Here is a 27,410-nt window from a genome sequence, read left to right on the forward strand (position 1 = left end):
GGGTGAGAACCCATCTGGTCCTGGACTTTTCTTTGTTGGTAGGCTTTTGATGACCTCTTCTATTTCATTGCTTGAAATTGGTTTATTTAAGTTGTGAAATTTCAGACCAATATCCTTAATGAATATCGATGCAAAAATTCTCAACAAAATTTTAGCAAATCGCATACAAATATATATTAAAAAGATAGTGCACCAGGATCAAGTGGGTTTTATCCCAGGGATGCAAGGTTGGTTCAACATTCGGAAATCAATAAATGTCATTCACCATATCAACAGACTTAAAGTTAAGAGTCACATGATTATTTCAATAGATGCAGAAAAAGCATTTGATAAAATATAGCACCCCTTCATGCTCAAAACACTAGAAAAAATTGGGGTAGTGGGAACATTCCTAAACATTATAAAGGCAATCTACGCTAAGCCCATGGTTAATATCATTCTAAATGGTGAAAAACTGAAAGCGTTCTCCCTAAAAACTGGAACAAGGCAGGGATGCCCTCTTTCACCGCTTCTATTCAACATCGTCATTGAGACTCTAGCCAGAGCATTCAGACAAACCAAAGAAATTAAAGGGATATGAATAGGAAAAGAAGAACTCAAACTATCCCTGTTCGCTGATGACATGATTATATATTTAGAGGAACCTGGAAATTCCACCAGAAAACTTTTAGAACTCATAAGTGAATTTAGTAAAGTAGCAGGTTACAAGATCAATGCTCATAAATCCAATGCATTTTTATACATAAGTGATGAATCTTCAGAAAGAGAAATTAGGAAAACTACCCCATTCACAATAGCATCGAAAAAAATAAAATACTTGGGAATCAATCTCACAAAAGAGGTGAAAGATCTCTACAATGAGAACTACAGAACACTAAAGAAAGAAATTAAAGAAAACCTTAGAAGATGGAAAGATCTCCCATGTTCCTGGATAGGCAGAATTAATATCGTCAAAATGGCTATACTACCTAAAGTGCTATACAGATTCAATGCAATTCCAATTAAAATCCCAATGATGTACCTTGCAGAAATAGAGCAAGCAATTATGAAATTCATCTGGAAGAATAAAAAACCTAGAATAGCTAAAGCAATCCTCAGTAGCAAGAGCGAAGCAGGGGGTATTGCAATACCAGATCTTCAACTCTACTACAAAGCAATAGTAACAAAAATGGCATGGTATTGGTACCAAAATAGACAGGTAGATCAATGGTACAGAATAGAGGACATGGACACAAACCCAAATAAATACAATTTTCTCATACTAGACAAAGATTCCAACAATATGCAATGGAGAAAAGATAGTCTCTTCAACAAATGGTGCTGGGAAAACTGGAAAACCATATGCAATAGAATGAAATTAAACCCCTATCTCTCACCCTGCACAAAACTCAACTCAAAATGGATCAAGGACCTCGGAATCAGACCAGAGACCTGCATCTTATAGAAGAAAAAGTAGGTCCAAATCTTCAACTTGTTGGCTTAGGATCAGATTTCCTTAACAGGACTCCCATAGCACAAGAAATAAAAGCAAGAATCAACAACTGGGATAGATTCAAACTTAAAAGCTTTCTCTCAGCAAAGGAAACTATCAGAAATGTGAAGAGAGAGCCTACAGAGTGGGAAAATATCTTTGCCAACCATACCTCAGATAGAGCGCTAATTTCCAGAATCTATAAAGAACTCAAAAAACTCTACACGAAGAATACAAATAATCCAATCAACAAATGGGCTAAGGAAATGAACAGACACTTCACAGAAGAAGATGTACAAGTAATCACCAGATATATGAAAAAATGTTCAACATTCCTAGTAATAAGGGAAATGCAAATCAAAACTACCCTAAGATTTCATCTCACCCCAATTAGAATGGCGATTATCAAGAATACAAGCAACAATAGGTGTTGGCGAGGATGTGGTGAAAAAGGAACACTCATACATTGCTGGTGGGGTTGCAAATTAGTGCGGCCACTCTGGAAAGCAGTGTGGAGATTCCTCAGAAAGCTTGGAATGGAAACACCATTTGACCCAGCTATCCCACTCCTTGGCCTATACCCAAAGGACTTAAAATCAGCATACTACAGAGATACAGCCACATCAATGTTCATTGCTGCTCAATTCACCATAGCCAGATTGTGGAACCAACCTAGATGCCCTTCAGTTGATGAATGGATAAAGAAACTGTGGCATATTTATACAATGGAATATTACTCCGCAATGAAGAATGATAAAATTATGGCATTTGTAGGCAAATGGTCGAAATTGGAGAATATCATGCTAAGTGAGATAAGCCAATCTCAAAAAACTAAAGGACGAATGATCTCGCTGATAAGCGGATGAGGACATATAATGGGGGGTGGGAGGGGTTAGCATTAGGTTTAGGGTTAGGTTTAGAGTTAGGCTAAGGAGAGCGGCAAGAATGAAGGAAAGAAGGACTGTGTAGAGGGAAAAGAGGGGTGGGAGGGGTGAGGGGAGGGGAAAAATAAAATAAACATCATTACCCTATGTAAATGTAAAAAAAAAAATAAAAAAAAACACATCATTAATTAATTAATTAGTTTCTTCATTTAATTGTTTTTATTTTTTAGTACTGGGTCACTTTAGCACTAAAGTACATCCCCAGAACTTTTTATTTTGATGTTTTATTTTGAAATAGGTCTTGCTAAGTTTCTGAGGCTGGCCTGGAACTTGTGATCCTCCCACTTTAACTTCCCAGGTCCCTGGATTACCAAAGTGTGCCACTGCTCACATCCTTTCTTATTTTTTTTATTTTGATAGAATTTACATAGCATGACATTTACCATTGCAGACATTTTAAGTGTCTAATTAAATACATTCACATTGCTTTGCAAGCATCACAGGTTTAAGCTTAACAGTATCAGATTTTCATAACTTTTTTTAAAAAAGTGGTTAAATATGTACAGAAAAGTGTGCATATCATAAGCACACAGCTGGATTGTTGTTCATTAACTGCACACAGCCCTGTCACCAGGACCCACATTGAGAACACATGTTGACAGCACCCCAGGTTTCCATCCCCCCACACATATAGAAGCTCAGTATTTTTGAACAATTAGCTAAATGAATGATTAAAATTGGCATATTTATGCTCCTGAAGGCCCTTAACTTCAATTCCTATAAGGTGTTCAGAGAAAGAGGATTCAAATTCACCTTCAGGAGTGAACGTTCTTGTTAGAAGGAAACCCACAGTAAATTCTACGGGGTAATGAGACAGAGCACTACAGTGCTCTCAATGTTCAGAGAAGAAAAGAACACTGCCTTTGTATTATGCTTGTGACTACTTCTGTGTGTTTGAGATTGTTTAGAGAAGAAAAAGAAAAAGGGGCTTGAAAACCTTTGACGTGTTCAGGAATGCTGGGCAGTTTAAATCCCTCAGTGTTACAAATTACCCTTCCTTCCACCTATTTTGTGTCTTTATGGCATGCCTCAGTATTTGCCCACATGTCATTTTATGAATGTCCAGCTTTTGTCATCCTGATACATTTTATTCAGAGTCCTGCACATTGTCTCCTAACATGAGTTTTGTCCTCATTTCATGTGCCATTCATTATTGATGGTCTTTTTAAACTGCTGTCTTAGGGTTCAGACAATCCAGGAATAGAAATTTGAAGGTGTTTGCTGTGCTGTATCTGTTCGGTTTTTAAGCTATATCCCCATATTTTCCACCTTCCATCCCCACCATTTCTGATATATCATAATGATTTACTTTAGTTGTGTACCAAACTATTTGTGTGTACATGTGTCTGAACACCAAACATGCATATAACATAAATCTCCAGATGATTACTTATTCAATATTTTTAAAATGGGTTCATGTCTGATAGCACAAACTACTGGGTTCATTATAGACTTGTTTGGATAAAAGGTCATTATTCAGGAACAGTAGAATATAATTAAAAATTTTGAATAAGTAGAATATAGCCTGTAACTTCAAATTTTTATTAATGGATTGGCTGAATCCTGAAACAGCTGTTACAAGAAGACCATCAACAATGAATTACATCTGAAATGAGGACAAAAACAAGAAGTTAGGAGACAATAATCAGAACTATGAATAAATGTACCAGGATGGCATCTGCTGTACAATCTTGAATCAACATGTGGGGGAACCATGACTCATATGGGGGAGTCCAGCCACCTGTAAACAGTGACTTACATCACAGAGAATGGAGTCGAGACCTGACAGAAGTGAGAGATCAAACTCAGTCTCAGGATTGCCACTTGCAAACCCTTGTAGCTTTTGGAAATTGTATAAACTCTTATCATCTCAATGTTCTCATCTGTAAAATGAGTTATCTTGCAAGTTGTCACAAGGCTAAGTGACTCTGAGTATGTAATTATCTACTTCTAATTTGTTGTAATGTGTTTTCATATATTCTAACAGTCTCCATCATTCCTGATCTTAGTATTAAGCTTTCCATTTATCAGTTTTATGCTCACAATACTTCTGTGACAGGTGGTCTAATTTCTGTCTGATGAAAAAAAAAATCAGACTCCAAATATATTTACACAATTTTATATAGTGGAAATCACAACAAAACTGTATTTATTAAGCAGGCATGAATTCCTTCATCTAGCACAACCCTATGTATTCTATGCTCTTATGTGTGTCATTTAACATACAAACCAAATGGAGAGAAGAAAATGTAAATACTTTTCCTAATATTATGTTATCAATTTATAGGATAACCTAGACAATCCTATGACTATATGATATCCTGAGTTAAAAATACCTTTGCTCTTATTATTGAACTAATAATTCCATTATTATACAGAATCTTTTAAAAATATTTTTATATGTTCTGCATTTCAATATTCCTATATCATTGTCAGAATACATGACTTATTTGATTTTGTGACTCAAATCTTTATAACATTTTATTTTTAACAAATGAGGAGTGGGGATATGGCTCAGTGGTAAAGCCCTGGATTCTATTACTGAAAAAAAAAAAGGAGGAAATAGTGACCCACTCAGGTAAGCAGAGACATTGATAAGGTAGGACAAAGCCTGAGTGAGCTGGATCTCATTTCACACTGCTGGAAAAGCCAATTATGCACATCTCTTCCAAGTCTACCGCTGGAGATATTATGTGGGAAGCTTAAAATTAGCCACAGTGGGAATACTTATACCAGGAAAGGGGGCAAATACCACAAATGAGACTCACTCCCTCCCTAGAGCTGGCTGATCAGCATACCATTGATGTAGTTGAGAAAGGCAATCGAAAATACCCTAGAGCAGAAAGAATGATCTTCCGATGCAACGTTTTTCTTCTACATTGCTATTGTGATATGAATATGCAACCCGAGATCTACTCTCAAACTTATAAATGTACAGCACAGCATCATTTACTAGATGTATGAGAGCAAGGCCATTCATCTACTTTTGTATGTATTCTAATAATTTCCTTTATTTTTAATATAGTTGAAAAATCAAAAGAGGGATTTTTTGTGATACGTGTAGATTACATGAAATTCAAAATTCAGTGTTCATAAATAAAGTTTCCAGATCAGAGACCCTGCATCTTATAGAAGAAAAAGTAGGTCCAAATCTTCAACTTGTTGGCTTAGGATCAGACTTCCTTAACAGGACTCCCATAGCACAAGAAATAAAAGCAAGAATCAATAACTGGGATAGATTCAAACTAAATAACTTTCTCTCAGCAAAGGAAACTATCAGCAATGTGAAGAGAGAACCTACCGAGTGGGAGAAAATCTTTGCCACTCATACTTTAGATAGAGCACTAATTTCCAGAATCTCTAAAGAACTCAAAAAAATCTACACCAAGAACACAAATAACCCAATCAACAAATGGGCTAAGGATATGAACAGACACTTCACAGAAGAAGATCTGCAAGCAATCAACAAACATATGAAAAAATGTTCAACATCTCTAGTAATAAGAGAAATGCAAATCAAAACTACCCTAAGATTGCATCTCACCCCAATTAGAATGGCAATTATCAAGAATACAAGCAACGATAGGTGTTGGAGAGGATGTGGGGAAAAAGGTACACTCATACATTGCTGGTGGGGCTTCAAATGAGTGCAGCCACTCTGGAAAGCAGTGTGGAGATTCCTTAGAAAACTTGGAATGGAACCACCATTTGACTCAGCTATCCCACTTCTTGGCCTATACCCAAAGGACTTACAGTCAGCATACTACAGAGATACAGCCACAACAATATTCATAGCTGCTCAATTCACAATAGTCAGATTGTGGAACCAACCTAGATGTCCTTCAATTGATGAATGAATAAAGAAACTGTGGTATATATATACCATGGAATTTTACTCAGCCATAAAGAATAATAAAGTTATGGCATTTGCAGGCAAATGGTCGAAATTGGAGAATATCATGCTAAGTGAGATAAGCCAATCTCAAAAAACCAAAGGACAAATGATCTCATTGATAAGCGGATGATGACACATGTAAGGGGTAGGAAGGGGTCAAGAATGGAAGAAGGAGGGACTCTATAGAGGGATAAGAGGGGTGGGAGGGTGGAGGTGGAAATAACGGAATGAATCAAAAACTATTACCCTATGTAAATTTATGATTACACAAATGGTATGCCTCTACCTCATGTATAAACAGAGAAACAAGATGTATCCCATTTGTTTACAATAAAATGAATTTTAAAAAAGTAAAAATATAAATAAATAAATAAACTTTCCAAAGTTGAATTCTTTCATTTATATATTGCCATTGGCTGCCTTAACAGTGTATCTTACTTGACTCATAATAGAAGTAGTGCTTTACTGGAGTTAACATGATATATAATTGTGTGTGTGCGTGTGTGTGCGTGTGTGTGTGTGTGTGTGTGTGAGAGAGAGAAAGAGAGAGAGAGAGAGAGAGAGAGAGAGAGAGAGAGAATGTCTAGGAACACATCTATACTCACTTCCCATTGGTTTATAAAGTCCAAGATGGTAAAAAACATTTTTAATTCAACAATATGTTATAAATCTCTTATAATTCCTAACTCATAGTAGGTATTCAATGAATGCATTTTAAAGACTGTATAATTATTTAATTGTAATTAACATAATTATTCATAGTTTTACAGTGCATTAGTTTTAAAATTCCTTACCACCTCCATACTACTGTGCTTTAAATCTTTGTGTTCAGTAAAAGTGAGAATGATGGCATCAAATGAGCTTCTTCCATGGCATATAAACAAAAACTCAAATGCCTAGAAAGTTGACCCTTTTTCTATGTACCTCTAATAATTCCCTTTATTTTTAAAAAATAATTGAAAGAAATCAAAAGAAGAATTTTTTGTAACACATGAAAATTACATGAAATTCAAAATTCAGTGTCCACAAATGAAGTTTCCAAAGTCACATTCTTTGACTTATGTCTTGCCTTTGGCTGCATTAAAATTCTCTCTGCAGAACTGAGTGGCTGTAACAGAGATCATATAGCCTGAGCAGTGTAGATTTAATATCTATCTAGCTCTTTACAGAAAATGCTTGCAAACTCCTGTTGTAGAACTGCTTCAATGTCAGAGTCTAAGTGAAGTCTTCCTTTTCCCATTGGACAGCTGAGCTACACTTCCTTATATGGAGGCAAAATCTAGCCCCCTGTGTTTTTACTAGCAAGATCAATAGATCTGGTGAGGTGAGCACCAGATCAAACTGATTTATTTGGAACCCTAACACTCTTTTGCTGTAGGTGGGTGTTCTGGAACAAGGTCCTTGCTATTTTTCTGAGCCTCTTTATCCCACATTTTTAATCCTTATGAATGTGGGATAAATGTTACATTTATATATTCATTCTTATAGTTGTAAAGTAGCTCTTATGGGAAAGTACACATTTTTTTCTCCCATTCAGAGAAGATCTATAACTTTTATCTTGTTCAGTAAAGAGGCTTGATGCTCAAAAACTGGAATTTTTACACATCTTGTATGGTCCTCACAATGAAGTAGAACCTCCCGGGGCCCTTTGTATCCTCTGAAGATTAATGTTTGGGTTCAGTAACCACTTTGAGGATGGCGTGTCCTGTCATACATACTCAGTGTATTTTCAAACCCCCATCCAGAGGAATTGTCTTCTGTTGTTGAAGCTCAATTTTGCAATATAAATCTTATTCCTTTCTCAGAATGTAAAACAGAATTCATTTTTCTGCCTTATTTCTTCCTTTGATAAATTATAACCACAATATTGAGAGATGCTATTCCTTTCTAAAAATAAAACTCTCTTGTCAGGAACCACGATCATTTCCAAATCAACTCAAGTAACTTGCAAAGACAAAGCTTTTCTCATTTCTTCTTTCCCATTGAGGGTGAAAGTTTCTTAGTAGGTACTAAGGGAAAAAGAAATATAAAATAGTGTCGCCTTCCTTAGGGATACCTCTGTGGACTATGTCTATAAAAACAACTTGGAAGATTAAAAAAAAAAAAAAAGAGTTGTCGACAAATAACAGTATTTCCCAGACATGTACTGAATTTAAAATTATTTCTGTTGAATTGAAATAACTCTTGGAACCACATAGTCTTTTACCTGAAAGGATGACCCTTTGGGAAGCAAGGTAAGGTAGAGTCTGAGCTTCAGATGAGCTGACACTATGTGGAAGGGGAAGAAGATAGAGACAAGTAAATAATTAAGTGATGATTAAAAAATAATCTTTCAAGATATTCAAGATCAATTTCTGTAATCCCACCTTTGGGCTTTATCTGTGACTTGTCCAACTCCAATTTTGAGGTGAATATTTTGAAAACTATTTTTCAAGGGCATTTAACTTGAAATGCAGGAATCTATATTGAGAGATAGGAAACATACTAAGTATTAATCATAGCAGCAGAACTCAGTCACTTTTCCTTGGCCCGCGGCTTGTTGTCCTGTTTTCAGCAGTCACTGCCTACTGATCTCCATCACATTATTCTCTCCCACCTGCCATTTACTTTGTCCTAGTGTTGAGTTCATTGTCTCCTTTGCAGCTGATGATCCTCATGTGACAATCATATGTGCATAAACGCTGACCAACCATTTAACTGTCTAGGTCTATTCAATCAGGATAAAACATGAAAATGGAGGAAGCCAAGTTCACAGGACCCAAGTTAGCATGTGTATTGCACAGAGAAGGGAAGACTTCGAGTTGAACGAATGACAACTACTGGGTTTTTGTTTGGTTTCTGTTGCTAATGGTTTATTGACCTCCATTATACAGGCTATCGTATTTCATTTCCTGTGCACTTTATATTCCCTTTCCTGCTATCTAGAAATGCAAAATAGTAGTTTTGTGAGCTCAAAGTCTATTTCACTTTTGTTTTTGTGTCCCTATTCATCTGCCTAGTGCTTGGCACAACACAAAAGAGGTACTCAAAATAGATGATTTTTTTTTTTTAAAGTGAAAATTGTGTACATTTTTATTGGGAAAATGAGGACTGGACTGTTCTAAGTTTTCTTCACTTACAATTGGGCAGATTTTAAGGACACCTATAGAAAAAGACAGTGTTTTTCTTGGAAGCCTTCCCACAACAGGCACGTGGAGGCTTTTCCTCTCACCCAATGGAATAACTCCTCATTGTTCACTAACCCTGTGCTCACCTTCATCCTGTATATCCCACCCCATTCCTCCTGGGTAAAATGGTGGCTGAGTTTGCCTCTGTTTCTTTATCAGGGTTCCTACTTTGAAGGGGTAATTTAGTAGATCTAGTTCTATTCCTCTCCATGTAACCATATCACTTGAAAGTGCTAATGTTCAACTCCAGTGTTCTAAAATAATCTATTTCCCCTGCTAGGATGGTAGTCAAGAAGAGTGCTTACAGAATCACTTGAGCTTCAGGAACCTGTTGACTAGCCAGGGGAAATAATGTGCTCATAACTTTTGAGAAACTGATGAAAGGCAGTTTCTTTGACACCTTTCATTTATATAACCTTGAATTCTTGATCTGTAATAGTGAAAAGGAAAACATTTTTTTTTTCCAATCTGGTATATATGATTTTAGGGATATATAGGAACAATTTATGTTTGAAAAAGAGCACTGTGATCCATCATGCTAACAGACTAAAATTATAATTATATAGTTATATCAATATATGCAAAGATATCTGACAAATGAATAACATGCATAATAAAATTTCAGAAATAGTGGAGGTGAACTTTTTCAACTTGAAAAATGTGATATCTAAAATTATACTCTATGGTCAAAGAGTGATATAGACTCATGCAAATATGAGCACCTGATATTTAAGAAAGATTTAAGAAAAAATTCAAAGGAGGAAAATCAACTCTACAAACAAATATTGCTAGAGTGTCATTGACCTAAGGTTTACGTCTTATATAAATATTAAATCAAAATGAATCATTGGTGTAAATAGAAAATATAAAACTGTAAAGCTGTCAGGAAAATACATGGGAGAAAATATTTGAAATCTGGGGCTAGGTAAAATATTCCTGGGCTTGACACCAAAAGCACAAACCATAAAGAAAATATTTATGGACTTCATCAAAATAAGAATGAAAGAAACTAAAAACTTATACTTCAGGATTTAGTTCTGCCAAAGGTCTTTTAAGGGGAAGGAAAGACATGCTACAATTTAGGAGAAAATATTTGTTAGACAGATAATGTGTAAAAGGCTTAGTATCTGGAATATACAAATAACACTTCAACAACAATAGTAAATAAAATCCAATCAGAAAATGACCATAAGGTTTAAAAAAAATTCTATTAAAGACATACACAGGTGAGAAAAGATGTGAAAATCCTATTAGCCATTTAATGAATACAAATTAAATGCAAAACATTATATCATTATACATGTATCACAGTTGCTATTTTTTTCAAGAAGAGAGGCAACACCAGATGCTGGAAAGGATGCATGAAACAGGATTATTCACTGCTGAGTGATACTTATGAGTACATGTGATGGAAAACAGACATTTACTCTGTAAATTAGAGCCATTTCTTAGCAGTCTAAATGCACAACTTACATATGAATCAACAATTATGCTCCTGTGTATTTATCCCAGAGAAAGAAAAAACTTGTATTTACAAAATATCCTGCTCATTAATGTTTATAGAACTTTTATTTGTGATTGTCCTAACTGAAACACTAGCCAAATGTTTTTCAACAGGTAAATAATTGAATGTACTTTGGTACATACATACTATGGACTACAACTCAGAAATGAAAAGGAACTAATTGTCATTATAAACAATATAGATGCATTTCCAGAGAATTAAGTATGAAAAAGTTCATACAGTTTATGATTCAATTCATATTACATTCCTAAAGGACAAAATTATAGAAATAGAGAATATCTTCATGATTACTAAGCAGTTAAGGATGGGATAAAGGTGGAAGACATGGTTGTAGCTATAAATGGCAGCGGCAACATAGAATATCCTTGCAGCAATGAATGTTTTCTGCATTTTGAGTCCACCAAAGTTAATATGCTGGTTGTAATACTGTACTGTACTTTTATAAAATACTATCATTAGAGGAAACTGAAATTCCAATCTTCATTTTTCACTGTCAGCCAATTCAGGGTTATAGGATTTTTCACTGGGTTATAGGATTCCTCACAGCAGTACTCCCATATCTCAAGCCCTCAACAACTTTTAATGGGGAATACTATTCTTGACTCAGCTAACAATGTTGCACTCTCATGAGAACCCCTTATGGCCCAAGATTAGCAACAGCAGAATAGGTTGTGCGATGATTAATTTTAGATGTTGATTTGGCTTGATTAAGGAATACATGGAAAACTGTTAAAGCATCCTTGCTGGGTGTGTCTGTGAAGGTGTTTCCAGAGAAGAGTGGAGAGTCAGTAGATGAATTGACCAGGGAAGACCTGCTCTCCTATGGGCAGGCCTCAGCCAACTGACTGTGGCCCAGAGAGAACAAAAAGGTGATTTCCTCACACTTTCTCTTCTTGGGCTGGAATGCTTTTCTTCCCTTTCAATCACAACTCTCAGGCATTCTACCTTTTGTACTTCAGAATTTATGTAAGTGATTCCTTCATCCTTTACCTGAAAATTACATCTTCAGCTTTGCTGGTTCTGAAGCTTCTGAAGTTAGACTTAGTCATGCTACTTGCATCAAAGTGTCTTTGACTTGAAGATGGCAGTCATGGAACTTCTCTATCTCTAATCGCATAACCTAATTTCCCTAACAAATCCTCCATCTACTCTCTTTCTACCTACCTATCTATCTCTTAAGGTCTCTCCATCTGGAGAATGCTGACTAGTTACGTGGGGTGATGCATGTTAGATTTTCCTGCTCAGTGAAGCATGTCCACATCCTCTTGGCAACCTTCCTGTCACCTCCTCCTATTGTCTGTAGATTCTCCCAAAACCTATTTGCAAGTATCTTTATTACCATATTGAATATTTCTATCTGATGTGATCAAGGATATGAAAAAGTAGAAATGATAAAATGAAAGGTCAATATAACAAATTCTATAAATGTACTTTTTGCAAAAGACACACGTAAAATAGTATTACGTAAAATGTATTACGAGTTTTAAAGATATGCAGATGTAATATGCATAACAATTGTAGTACAAAAAGTGGAAGAGAGAATAGCTGTGGAGGAGTAATATTTCTACATCTTTTACAATTCAGTCAGTATAAATTTGTAGTAGATTCCAATAAGCACAAGCAGTGACATCAAGAAATTAATTCAGGGGGTTTTCAAGATGGCGGACTGGAGGGTGGCTGAATTTCATGTTGCTCCAGGACTCAGGATTCAAAAGAGGAGATAGTGAGTGACTTGGGACCAACTCAAAGTCCCCGGGTGAGTCTCTCCCGTTGGGGAGGCGTCCCAGATGGGGCGGTAGTCCTGGAATGCAGGGAACTTTGTGAAGTAGAGTTGCTCAGCGAGACACCCCTCCCCCCACTGGAGCGGTAAACACGGACCACTGGGAACTTTGCAGAGGAAGCTGCTCAGCACAGCGCTTGGTTTCAGAGTAAACCACCGGGCTCCGGTGGCTGCCCAGAGGACGGCCTGCATAGGCAGGCGATTAGGTGCAGAACAGGGTCCCAGGTCCTAGGCGACTTTTTGGTGGAAGAGCTGCAGAGACAAGCTGAGGGGCGGAGCGAAGGTTCCAGGACTGCGGGCAGATTCTCTGAGGAGAGGCAGCCTAAGGAGACTCGTCTGCAAAGGGTGAGGCTCCCAGGCCCAGGAGGTAGGTCCGGGTCCCTGAGAACGTTGCCTGGGAAGGCTGCCCTGCCCAGGCGGCAAGAGACAACTACCCCCACTGGAGTAGTGAACACGGATAGCTGGGAACTTTGCAGAGGACGCCGCTCAGCACAACGTTGGTTTCGGAGCAACCCGCCGGGGCTCCGGCGGCTGCCAGAGGAAGAGCTGGACAGCGAGCTGTTTGGACTCAGAGCAACCTCCTGAACAACGGGGGGGGGGGCGTCCTAAGGAGGTGGAGGTGCGCAGTGAGTTGCTTGGTCTCCAAGCGCCCACACAGAACACCAGGTGGCTGCCTGGAGGAAGAGGCGAGCGGCGGGTCACTGGGGCTCGGAGCATATGTACGAGGCTCCAGGGGGCTGCTCAGAGGAGGGGTTGCATAGACAGGCGATTAGGTGCAAAGCACAGTCCGGGGACCTAGGCGCCTTTTGGTGGAAGAGCTACACAGAGACAAGCTGAGGGGCGAAGCGAAGGTTCCAGGACTGCGGGCAGCTTCTCTGAGGAGGGGCTACCTAAGGAGACTCGTCTGCAAAGGGTGAGGCTCCCAGGCCCAGGAGGTAGGTCTGGGCCCCTGGGAACATTACCTGGGAAGGCTACCCTGCCCAGGCGGTAGTTGTGGACTGAGGGGAACCTCTAGGAGGGGAACTGACCAGCGAGACCTCCCCATCGGGTAAGTCTTCCCCGCCGGGTGAGGTTTTCCCACAAGGACAGTAAAACCAGAGACACAGGCCCAAACAGGCCTTGCCTCAGCCCGCAGTCTAGTTCCCCTTTGGATGACCATTGGTCAACAAGTAGAGGCACCTCTGCCCACTAGCAGGGAATATACCCCACCTGAAGACCACCACCCCTAGAGAGGCAGCTTCCTAGGGGAACACCGCAGTATCAACTTCCTCTAAGATTTCAGACTACTGAAGGATAAGAGGGGATACACTAGCAATCTTCAGGGACATTATAAGTCAATAGAGGAAATCTGCAACATCTCTGCAGTCCACTGACACCTGAACGACATGAGAAAATAAGGGAAGAAAAAGCCTCAAACAAATCTGGATGTTACATCAATAAAATCCAATGACAGCATGGCAGAAGAAATGTCAGAAAGGGAGTTCAGAATGTACATAATCAACATGATAAGGGAAGCAAACAATGAAATGAAAGAGCAAATGCAGGCATTGAATGAACGCACCAATCGACAGTTAAAAGAGCAAATACAGGAAGCAAAAGACCATTTCAATAAAGAGTTAGAGATATTGAAAAAAAACCAAACAGAAATCCTTGAAATGAAGGAAACAATAAACCAAATTAAGAACTCCATAGAAAGCACAACCAATAGGATAGAACACCTGGAAGACAGAACCTCAGATATTGAAGACAAAATATTTACCCTTGAAAACAAAGTTGAACAAACAGAGAAGATGGTAAGAAATCATGAACAGAATCTCCAAGAAATATGGGATATCATGAAAAGGCCAAATTTGAGAATTATTGGGATTGAGGAAGGCTTAGAGAAACAAACCAAAGGAATGAACAACATATTCAATGAGATAATTTCAGAAAATTTCCCAAATCTGAAGAATGAAATGGAAAATCAAGTTCAAGAGGCTTATAGGACTCCAAATACACAAAATTACAACAGACCCACACCAAGGCACATTATAATGAAAATACCTAACATACAAAATAAAGACAGAATCTTAAAAGCTGTGAGAGAAAAGAACCAAATTACATTCAGGGGGAAACCAATACGGATATCAGCAGATTTTTCAATCCAGACCTTAAAAGCTAGAAGGGCCTGGAATAACATTTTTCAAGCCCTAAAAGAAAATGGATGCCATCCAAGAATCTTATACCCAGCAAAACTTACCTTCAGATTTGACGACGAAATAAAATCTTCCATGATAAACAAAAGCTAAAAGAATATACAAAAAGAAAGCCAGCATTACAGAACATTCTCAGCAAAATATTCCATGAAGAAGAGATTGAAAACGAAGAAGCAAATCAGCAAAGGGAGGAGATATCCCAAAGGAACTCTCGAATAAAGAGGAACCAAGTCGTGTCAAAAATAAGCAAATAAATGAATAAAATGAGTCAAATGACCGGGAATACAAATCATATCTCAATAATAACCCTGAATATTAATGGCCTGAATTCATCAATCAAAAGACATAGACTGGCAGATTGGATAAAAAGAAAGATCCAACAATATGTTGCCTGCAAGTGACTCATCTCTTAGAAAGAGATACCCAAAGACTAAAGGTGAAAGGATGGGGAAAAACTTACCATGCATACGGACCCAGCAAAAAAGCTGGGGTATCCATCCTCATTTCAGATAAAGTGGACTTCAAGCCAAAACTAGTCAGAAGGGATAAAGAAGGACATTTCGTACTGCTTAAGGGAACCATAAATCAGCAAGACATAACAATCATAAATATCTATGCCCCAAACAATGGCTCACCCATGTATGTCAAACAAATCCTTCTCAATCTCAGAAACCAAATAGACCACAATACAATAATACTAGGTGATTTTAACACGCCTCTCTCACCACTGGACAGATCGTCCAAACAAAAATTGAATAAAGAAAACATAGATCTCAATAACACAATCAACAATTTAGACTTAACAGACATTTATAGAATATACCATCCAACGAAGAGTGAATACACTTTCTTCTCAGCAGCACATGGATCCTTCTCTAAAATAGACCATATTTTATGCCACAAAGCTACTGTTAGCAAAAACAAGAAGATAGAGATACTACCTTGTACTCTATCAGATCATAATGGATTGAAATTAGAAATAAATGACAGAATAAAAATAGAAACTTCTCCAATACCTGGAGATTAAATAATACACTATTATATGATGAATGGATAACAGAAGCCATCAGAAGGGAAATAAAAAAATTCTTAGAAGTAAACGAGATCAAAGACACATCATATCAAAATCTCTGGGACACTATGAAAGCAGTACTTAGAGGAAGATTTATTTCATGGGGCGCATTCAAAAAAAGAAGTAGAAATCAACAAATAAACAACTTAACACTACAGCTCAAAGCCCTAGAAAAAGAAGAGCAGACCAATACCAAAAGTACTAGAAGACAGGAAATAGTTAAAATCAGACGAAATTAAGGAAATTGAAACAAAAGAAACAATTGGAAAAATTAACAAAATAAATAGTTGGTTCTTTGAAAAAATAAACAAAATTGATAAACCCTCAGCCACACGAACAAAGAGAAAGAGGGAGAAAACTCAAATTACTAAAATTCTGAATGAACAAGGAAACATCACAATAGACACGAGTGAAATACAAAACATAATTAGAAGCTATTTTGAAAATCTATATTCCAACAAAACAGAAAACCTCGAAGACATCAGCAAATTTCTAGAGACATATGAATTACCTAAACTGAACAAGGAGGACATACACACTTAAGTAAGCCAATTTCAAGCAATGAAATAGAAGAGGTCATCAAAAGCCTACCAACAAAGAAAAGTCCAGGACCTGATGGTTTCACAGCCGAGTTCTACATAACCTTTAAAGAAGAGCTCATTCCAATACTCCTCCAAGTATTCCATGAAATAGAAGAGAAGGGAACCCTCCCAAACTCATTCTATGAAGCCAATATCACCCTGATACCTAAACCAGACACAGACACATCGAGGAAAGAAAATTTCAGACCAATATCCTTAATGAACATTGACGCAAAAATTCTCAACAATATAATAGCAAATCGCATACAAATATATATTAAAAAGATAGTGCACCAGGATCAAGTGGGTTTTATCCCAGGGATGCAAGGTTGGTTCAACATTCGGAAATCAATAAATGTCATTCACCATATCAACAGACTTAAAGTTAAAAATCACATGATTATTTCAATAGATGCAGAAAAAGTATTCGATAAAATACAGCATCCCTTCATGCTCAAAACACTAGAAAAAATTGGGGTAGTGGGAACATTCCTAAACATTATAAAGGCCATCTACGCTAAGCCCATGGCTAATATCATTCTAAATGGTGAAAAACTGAAAGCGTTCTCCCTAAAAACTGGAACAAGGCAGGGATGCCCTCTTTCACCACTTCTATTCAACATCGTCCTTGAGACTCTAGCCAGAGCAATTAGACAGACCAAAGAAATTAAAGGGATACGAATAGGAAAAGAAGAACTCAAACTATCCCTGTTCGCTGATGACATGATTATATATTTAGAGGAACCAGTAAATTCCACCAGAAAACTTTTAGAACTCATAAGTGAATTCAGTAAAGTAGCAGGTTACAAGATCAATGTTCATAAATCCAATGCATTTTTATACATCAGTGATGAATCTTCAGAAAGAGAAATTAGGAAAACTACCCCATTCACAATAGCATCGAAAAAAATAAAATACTTGGGAATCAATCTCACAAAAGAGGTCAAAGACTTCTACAATGAGAACTACAGAACACTAAAGAAAGAAATGAAAGAAAACCTTAGAAGATGGAAAGATCTCCCATGTTCTTGGATAGGCAGAATTAATATTGTCAAAATGGCTATACTACCTAAAGTGCTATACAGATTCAATGCAATTCCAATTAAAATCCCAATGATGTACCTTGAAGAAATAGAGCAAGCAATTATGAAATTCATCTGGAAGAATAAAAAACCTAGAATAGCTAAAGCAATCCTCAGTAGCAAGAGCGAAGCAGGGGGTATTGCAATACAAGATCTTCAACTCAACTACAAAGCAATAGTAACAAAAATGGCATGGTATTGGTACCAAAATAGATAGGTAGATCAATGGTACAGAATAGAGGACATGGACACAAACCCAAATAAATACAATTTTCTCATACTAGACAAAGGTTCCAAAAATATGCAATGGAGAAAAGATAGTCTCTTCAACAAATGGTGCTGGGAAAACTGGAAAACCATATGCAATAGAATGAAATTAAACCCCTATCTCTCACCCTGCACAAAACTCAACTCAAAATGGATCAAGGACCTCGGAATCAGACCAGAGACCCCGCATCTTATAGAAGAAAAAGTAGGTCCAAATCTTCAACTTGTTGGCTTAGGATCAGACTTCCTTAACAGGACTCCCATACCACAAGAAATAAAAGCAAGAATCAACAACTGGGATAGATTCAAACTAAATAACTTTCTCTCAGCAAAGGAAACTATCAGCAATGTGAAGAGAGAGCCTACAGAATGGGAGAATATCTTTGCCAACCATACTTCAGATAGAGCGCTAATTTCCAGAATCTTTAAAGAACTCAAAAATGTCTACACCAAGAATACAAATAATCCAATCAACAAATGGGCTAAAGAAATGAACAGACACTTCACAGAAGAAGATGTACAAGCAATCAACAGATATATGAAAAAATGTTCAACATCCATAGTAATAAGGGAAATGCAAATCAAAACTACCCTAAGATTGCATCTCACCCCAGTTAGAATGGCGATTATCAAGAACACAAGCAACAATAGGTGTTGGTGAGGATGTGGTGAAAAAGGAACACTCATACATTGCTGGTGGGGTTTCAAATTAGTGCAGCCACTCTGGAAAGCAGTTTGGAGATTCCTCAGAAAGCTTGGAATGGAAACACCATTTGACCCAGCTATCCCACTCCTTGGCTTATACCCAAAGGACTTAAAATCAGCATACTACAGAGATACAGCCACATCAATGTTCATTGCTGCTCAATTCACCATAGCCAGATTGTGGAACCAACCTAGATGCCCTTCAGTTGATGAATGGATAAAGAAACTGTGGCATATATATACAACGGAATATTACTCCGCAATGAAGAATGATAAAATTATGGCATTTGCAGGCAAATGGATGAAATTGGAGAATATCATGCTCAGTGAGATAAGCCAATCTCAAAAAACTAAAGGACTATTGATCTCGCTGATAAGCGGATGATGACATATAATGGGGGGTTTGAGGGGTTAGCATTAGGGTTAGGGTTAGGTTTAGGGTTAGGGATAAGAAGTGTGGTAAGATTGAAGGAAAGAAGGACTGTATAGAGGGAAAAGAGGGGTGGGAGGGGTGGGGGGGAAGGGAAAAAAAATAATGAATCAAATATCATTGCCCTATGTAAACGTATGATTACACAAATGGTATGCCTTGACTCCATGTACAAATAGAGAAACAACATGTATCCCATTTGTATACAATAATAATAAAAAAAAATGCTATGAACCACTGCATGACCACCAAATTATATACCTCAGGTGAGATGGGCAAACTAACAAAAAAACATAAATTACTGAAACTGACTCAAGAAGAAATACAAAATCTGAACAGTCTTATAACAATAATATAACTTTCATTTTGCTGGTTTTACATAAAGAATTATGTGGGAATCCTATGTGACCTTTATCAAGGTTAAGTCCTAGATGTCTTAACCCTTTTGGTTTTGAAAAAGTGCAGTTCACAGAAATACTTAATGAATATTTGAGGAATGAATAAATAAATAAATGATTGTACAAACAAAAATATAATTACTACTTAAGGCAAAGGTTTTGGTGGTTGTATTCTGTGTCTTATTTGAGATGGAAGATGGTAGACGTGTGTACAGGGAACTTCAAACTTCATCCATCCCGATATAAGTAGCAACCAGAGGATCAAATGTACATGTTCAAAGGAGACATCCCAAATGACCATATCAAGGGAAAAGAATGTTATCTTTTCCTTTAATAATGAGTTATATTTAGCCTAGCAAGGAAATTGTTAATTCATGGATGAAAGAAAGAAAGGAAAAGTCCAAGTCACAAAATGCATGGCAAGTGAAGAATTACCACCTGCTCCTCTATCATCTGTCCCTTTCTCCTTGACTTTTTCTTCTGGCTGCTAGACTTCAATTTGAGAATTTTTTAGGGGAAAGTTAAGACCAAAGGGTTGAATTAATAGCAACAGAGAGTAGAGAGGTGGTTGACAGGAACTGGAGAGTGGGGGGAATTGGGAGATAGTCAAATGGTACACATTCTTAGTTAAAAAGGGTTAAGGTCTGGGGATCTGGTGTAGAGCATAGTGATTAGAGTGAATAATACTATATTGTTACTTCAAATTTTCTAAAGGAATTAATTGATCTTAAGTGTCCTGATCCCAACACACACATTGGTATGACAGGGAGGACATAGAACAATACTTAGAAGGTACTGCCCCTGAAAATATTACATTTGAGTGGTGGAAGATGTATAATAAAATAATAAATGCAATTAGAATAATTTAAAACAGCAATGAATAGTACCAAGGGAATAACATTGGGAAATGCCACACACCAAATCTTTGAGGATGGAGAATGTCTGGATAATGTGACCAAAGAGAAAGTTTACAAGGTAATATGTGAACCAAGACATAAAAGGTAAGACAAAGGGAAATATATGAATTCATGGAAGAAGAGCATTCCAGGCAGAAGGAGCAGCACCTGCATATGTTAGACCTAAGCTTGGAATATTTGCAGATCTACACATAAATGGCAAAGCAGATAAAACATTCTCAGTGAGGACTGGATTCTAGAGGATAAGCTCTGTAAAGTGTGTACAGGGACCTGAGTATGATTTTTTTTAGGTGCAGAGTTTGCATTTTACTATGACAGGTCATGGAAAGGCATCTGAGAAGGATGAGTTGGTGAAAAGGCAGGAGAAAGGAAGAATAAGAGACAAAATTGGCCTTGGAAAGGGAGTATGTTATAAGGTTCAGGAAGATACAAAGCATATAAGATTTGCATGATATTTATTAGGTGAAATCTGTTCCAGCAACTTCAAAATGAATAGTAGTCAATTGGTTGAAAACATATTGGAAGAAAGTATATAAAGGAAATTACAATTGTATTGTATTTCATGAAAATTGTCCAGGACTTGTTAATGGGACTGAATTAAATTTAGACCTAAGTAGTGTCCATACCTGTCTCTCTCTGTTAAATTACAGATGCATGGTGTGAGTTGAGGAGAGAATTAGCTGAGCCATGCCAGGTCATTTTCAGAATAACCCAAGGCTTCTGGGGGTGAGAAGTGATGGGGGGTGTGGGAAAGAAAAAGAGAGGAAGTGGGGGTTGGGGAGAGGTGTGTGGGCAGTGTGAAAGGACATGGAGTCAAAGAAAGTCTACAGTGTATCCAGTAGAGCCAAAGTAAAAGACAGAGGTGTTAAAATTCAGGTCTCTGGTTTTAAAAGGCAATGAAAGAGTCAAAAACCTAAGAGATTGAAACAGACAGCTCACAGCTGTAGCCATGACAGGTAAGAAATTGCTGAATGCTGCTGATTCAGTGGCTTTGGGATTATCCTGAACATTTAGCAGGATTAGACATTTTGCAGGATTAGTCAATCAAACCACTGTTCAGATGGTTTAAAATTGAAAAACTCTCCTTGCTGAAGAAGCATCTGATGAAAACATAGCTGAAATCCATTCATATAAAAGTCACTTTCCATTCGTTTCAGTGTCTATGTTCTAATTTTGAGAAATATACTTAGGAAATTTAATTCAAAATATACCTTTATTCTTCATAGACCCCACTTTCATATGTATTATGACTAGAGGAGCCAGCATTCCAATTTAGAGAGAATGTGTGGTCCTTCACTCAAGTGAGAAGAACCATCATTGCTTCCTATAATTTGTATTTCAAAACCAGGTGGACTTTGGGTCTTGGCCAAGATGCTCCAGCTCTGCCTCGCTGGTGTTCTCATTGCTGCACCACAACTTACAAAGGAAGGATCACGTTTAAGCTTTTCAGAGTCAGCCGGCTGATTTTACTCCTGACATAGCTTCCAATTCCAAGACCTTCTGTTCCTTAGTAATAGATAAGGAAAGGGCCAGGCAAGATGATGGTACATTAACCAAGAAAGTGGTATTTTATCTATGTTCCTTTTAGAAATAAAGAATCTTATAACTTACTTTCACTTGCTTCCTTGGAAAAAATTCCTAGGGTAATAAATTTATTCAAAAATTCTTCCTTGAACACTTTCTATGTGTTGAGAAGCTTTCTAAGTACTAGGTATACAGTGTGCATTGATCATATATATATATATATATATATATATATATATATATATAAATGCAGGCATATATGTGTGTATATATGTGTGTGTGTGTATGTGTTAAATATAAAGTCAATAATAAATTTTATGATGGAAACTATGCAAGTGTAATGATAGAGAAGAATGGGGCAATGAAGTCAAAGGAACCAAGGATTAGGGAAACAAGCTCAAGGTAACCAACTGAAAAGTTGTGTGTGTGTGTGGCATACCATCTTCCATGCTTTTTGTATTCAAAACCCTCCTCCCCATGTTCCTTCATCTTTCTAACCCTGTTCATTTATTTTCTTAATCTGGGTTAGGCATCTTAACAAAACAAGATAAATGAGAAGGAACAGTGTGTCTGTCTTATCTCTAACCCCTCTCCAGTAATTGTAGTAGCTGCTTCCCTCACAACTGCTTTTTTACAATGAAGTTCAAAAATGTGACACTTTCTAAAGAGCTATTCTAGCAGGAGACAAGTTCATCTTAACAGTAAGCATTATCATCTGTCATATTAAGTAGAAAGCACACCGCTGGGTCTCCAAATAAATGAGTTATGATCTTTATATAAAAATTCTTACCATTTACAGGAAAGCCTAGAAGAAAATAGAATGCACTTTTAAAGGTACATTCCTGGTGCATGATGTAAATGGTTGCAGTTTCGTAGGGTGTAAACTATTTTATGAGACACAGGCAGTGTGAACTGTTGCTTTTCTGATCCAATGGGTGACTTGAAGCAATGAACTCTGTACTGTTTCCATGCTGGTCCACAGGTTGTATGGTAACTAAGACCTGTTCTCTGTTGACCTCTGTGCCACGCCTCCAAATGCTTGGATGTTAATGTTGCATGGTCTTACTCCATTCTGCATTTTGCCCCAAACTGACCTTAATCTGTCAGAGTATCATAGCACAAACCTTTCTCTAGAATCTTATATTCTTCCTTCATTTTGACAAATATCCCTTTCCTTTATTCAGGATCTGCTATCTCGTATTTCTGTGTGTGAGATACAACTGGTCTTGTCATGTTTAACTTAGTTCAGGTTGCCTTGTTACTTAAACCAAATATTAGCTGCGTCTATTCTTTGAATCTTGGTTTCTTCAAATGTAATACAAATGCTAGTTTCAGAGTTTGGAATTATAAAATAAATTTTTGAATATGCAAACATATGGGATATTGTGATATTTTATGGCAACCTGATGTTTCATTAATCATTCACAATCACATCTGATCAGCTACTCTGATCTTATAGAAGTCAGAGGTAATAGGAGATAAGAAAGAAAATGGTTGTATCAGAATCAAAATTCAGTGAAATTGAGAAGAATACTGGCTGATTTGATTTAAGTGGTGCTAAGGGGAGATATTCTGAATAAGGGAGGCTGATGCTCACAGAAAGATAACAGGATTCAAAGGTGGACATGTCATGTCCCCTTGAGTATAAACCACTATAGTCAGAACCTTTATGTCAGCATGTAGGAAACAAGTAAACTATTCCTCTCACTACAGGATCTTCTAAATACATCAGAGAAATTATCACACTCCTGGAAACAGGTGAAAGTAAAACAGGTCTCACTGATTGTTGTATGAAATAGAATTGGAAGTCAATCTATAACTATGTAGGTTTCTAGGGGAGACTATGAGAAAAAAGAGAGGGCAGAAGTAGAAATTAATCACCAGAACTGTTGATAAAGAACTTGTGTCTTTGCAGGGGGTTGTTTGTTTGTTGTTCTATTTTTTGAATGAAAGCTCTGATGGAGAATACAAGTCTATCTGACAAAATTTTTTATAATCAACATCTTATCACTTTTGTCTATCTCAAACGTGACTTTCTCTAGGTGAAATTCACTCTGATATTTCAGGAGCAATGAAAAAGAGCAAGGTACATTTTATTCTTTCTTAGAAAAGTACTATCTCTAAGAGGTTACCCTATTATCAGAGTGGAACCAAAAAGGACTTTATATTCATTGAAAGATTAGAAAGACTATGGAAGACCACAGTAACCAAGTGTGCAAAATCTCCATTCCTTGTTCTCTTTTTTAATGAACCTATAAGTTCAATTAGGCAAGGCTAAAATATTAAAAACATGAATTATAGAATAGACTAAAAAATTTCTATTACATTCATATATAAGCTATTTACTGGGAGGAGAGGAATACATTCTTTCTCCTCAGATAATTAAATGCAGTCCTTACTAATGTATTCCATTTATCCATTTATTTATTATATAAATGAGGATTTTTCATACTGCTGAATATTAGAGCCATTAGTAATTAGCAAATTCTGATATCATAGATATCACAATTCAACCTATAAATGTTAACTCAGAATCATTGAGGCTGGACTACAGGCATATTATTATTATTATTATTATTATTATTATTATTATTAGTGCTGGGGATTAATAAAAGGGCCTTGTACATGCCAGACAAGTGATCTACCACTGAGGCATCAATATTTAAAAGGAACTCCTAGGATGATTTCCATGTGTATTCATGTTGTTCGTCACTGTGAACATAAAATCTGAAAAATAATGTAGAGGAAGTGAAAAGTTTTTTAGAGGCCAACACTATAGCTCTGATCAGAACATCATGGTGTAAGTGCAGGGCATAGAAAAGTATTTCAGCACCATGGACACCAGGAAGCAGAGTGAGTTTTGCTAGCCAGGGACAAAATATAAACTCCCAAAACATGCCCCATGACCTACTTACTCTTGTCACACCCTACCTGCCTACAGTTACCATCCAGCCAATCCATAGTGGATTAATACATGGATTATTTTGAAGTTCTCATAATCCAATCATTTCTCCTCTGAATATCCTTGCAGACACCTAATATCTAAACCATGACTGGTACTGAAATCATCATAGAAAATAAAAGAGACAAGTTTCTAACATTTTTCATAAAGATTTTTAGAAAGGGGAAACAGGAAACTGGCACAAATTTGCTATGAAATTTGAAGAAGATAAAAATGTTAGGATAGAAACTGTGAGCAGGAATCTTAATTTAAATATGGTGATAGGTCAGAGTGGGTTAAAGAGATGACACTTAAATGGAGATTTGAACCATAAGAAATAACTGGGCAAGAGTGGACATCAATAGACAAGTTGAATATCAGTGCAGGACATAGGCGGGGATTCAGTGCTGGAGTTATAAAATGTGCAAGGAATCTATATGTGGGCAGATCATTGAGTCTGGAAGTTTAGATAACTTCCATTTATCCAAGTGAAAGTAGAACATAGATTAGGAAGATGACAGATCAGAGCCACCAGGACCTGTTGTGATTAAAGTTCAAGAGAAGAGAAAACAAAGAGCAGAAACACCAGAATATCAATGAGTTTAAAGAGCCTTAGAAAAACATGATTCATTGGCAAACAATGAACTAACACTTCTGAGAGTCTATGGATGACATGTTCTGAAAATCAAATTTAAATAAGGATGTCACTGTTGACTGATAGAACTCCAATTTTGAAATGAAATCTTCTTTGCCTAATTGACAACCTCCATTCTGTTATATCAATTTATCAATTATATACAAACTGAAGATATTACAGCACATGGTGATGTTTGGGATTTAAAAATTTCTATACATACTATATATTGAAAGGTCATTGAAAATACACAATTTTAAATCAAGTTAATGTTACTGAATCAAACTCTTGATCTCTCCCTAAACCTGCTCTTCTGATGCCTTCCCCACCTCAGTTAAGAAATTCTCCAGTTATTCATACTAAACACCTTGGAATTAGACTAGACTGCCCTCTTTTTGTATTTTATCTGCTTATTTTTGTTTTCTATTTTTCCTTTTAAGAATGCAAACTTTATAAGAGCCAAAACTTTGGAGTATTTACCTCAATTCTTTCTTCCTATCATTGCATAATACGTTGTAAGCTTTTATTAATGATTTAAATTTAATAAAGAAAATTGTTTCTAAAAATGAATTAAGAAAGTATATGTAGCCTCATGTTGATGTATTGACTATCTTACAGCTGAAATTTTCTGAAAAAGAGTTCATCAATTGTTACTAAATTATATTTGTACATCAGGGTGTGTTATTACACAGTAGTTTGACTATAGATAATGACATTGCAAAGAGCTAGAAGAAAAGAGTTAGGTTGATTTCACCATAAAGGAATGATAAATGTTTGAGGACATAGATATATGCAACCTGTTTTATCATTACATGATGCATATACATATCAAAATATCACATATTATTACTCCATATGTGTGTATATAACACACATCTGTAATGCAACATGTAAGTATGTGCAATGTCTATTGTTAGGTCTCAATGAGAATAATTTTTAAAAGCACAATTTAAGTATAGTAACACATATGAAGAAGGTAGAATTAGGCCCTGATGCACTGGGAAGTAAAGTGGAATTGAAGAATATACCTTCTACCACTTGTAAGGTCACTTTTTCCAAAAAGTCTTTGTTCACTTACCTTAATCTAGATGACACTCTACTCTGATTTTTTCTAAATCCCTGTTGCATTATATGGAAGAAAATCCATGTTCTCTGAAATTCTGTATAGAATACTATTCATCCTCATTTAGACTTTGAAAGATCCTTGAAACTAGGGTCTTTGCCTACTGTTTTGTTTGTGTGTTTGTTTTAATCCCAATTATGACTAGTAATGATTTGTAAAAAAATGGGTTTGCAAATTTGCTCTTTCAATAAATAATTGAGAGAAAAACTACCTAACTGCACTAGAAACATTAACATTACTCTGTGGCGATCTCAGTAAGAGATAACAGTGAAGATAGTCTCCTGAGAAATCATTGTTCTCTTGCACTCTTACAATTCAGGATGAAGTCTCTTACATCTGGCCAGAAGACTAACTTTCTTTACCCAACCAAAATTCATCTGTTGTGGCCAATTTTCTTGAACTGTGATGGGCAAATAAACTTATATTTTTATTAAAAATGCAATTTCATGAACCGCAATCCATATCTATTGAATTAGAATCTCTCAGAGGAGGACCTAGTAACTTGCCATTCTAATAAACCAGACTATTTTTTAGCCTTTACGATTAACAACCATTTTTCTTAGAGATTATAGCCTAAGATTATATCTCTAATCTCGGATGGAATCTGGGTTTTATCTGTTTAATTTTCATTTCAGGCTATGACATTCATTTTTCTCTTTATTTTTTTTTCTGAAATCAAATGTTATATAATTTAATGCTTTTCACCATAATACTTTTTAAATGATGCTATATAACCAGTCAAAAGTTTGATCCCAACTC

Source organism: Sciurus carolinensis, chromosome 11, assembly GCF_902686445.1.
Source record: "Sciurus carolinensis chromosome 11, mSciCar1.2, whole genome shotgun sequence".
NCBI lineage: Eukaryota > Metazoa > Chordata > Mammalia > Rodentia > Sciuridae > Sciurus > Sciurus carolinensis.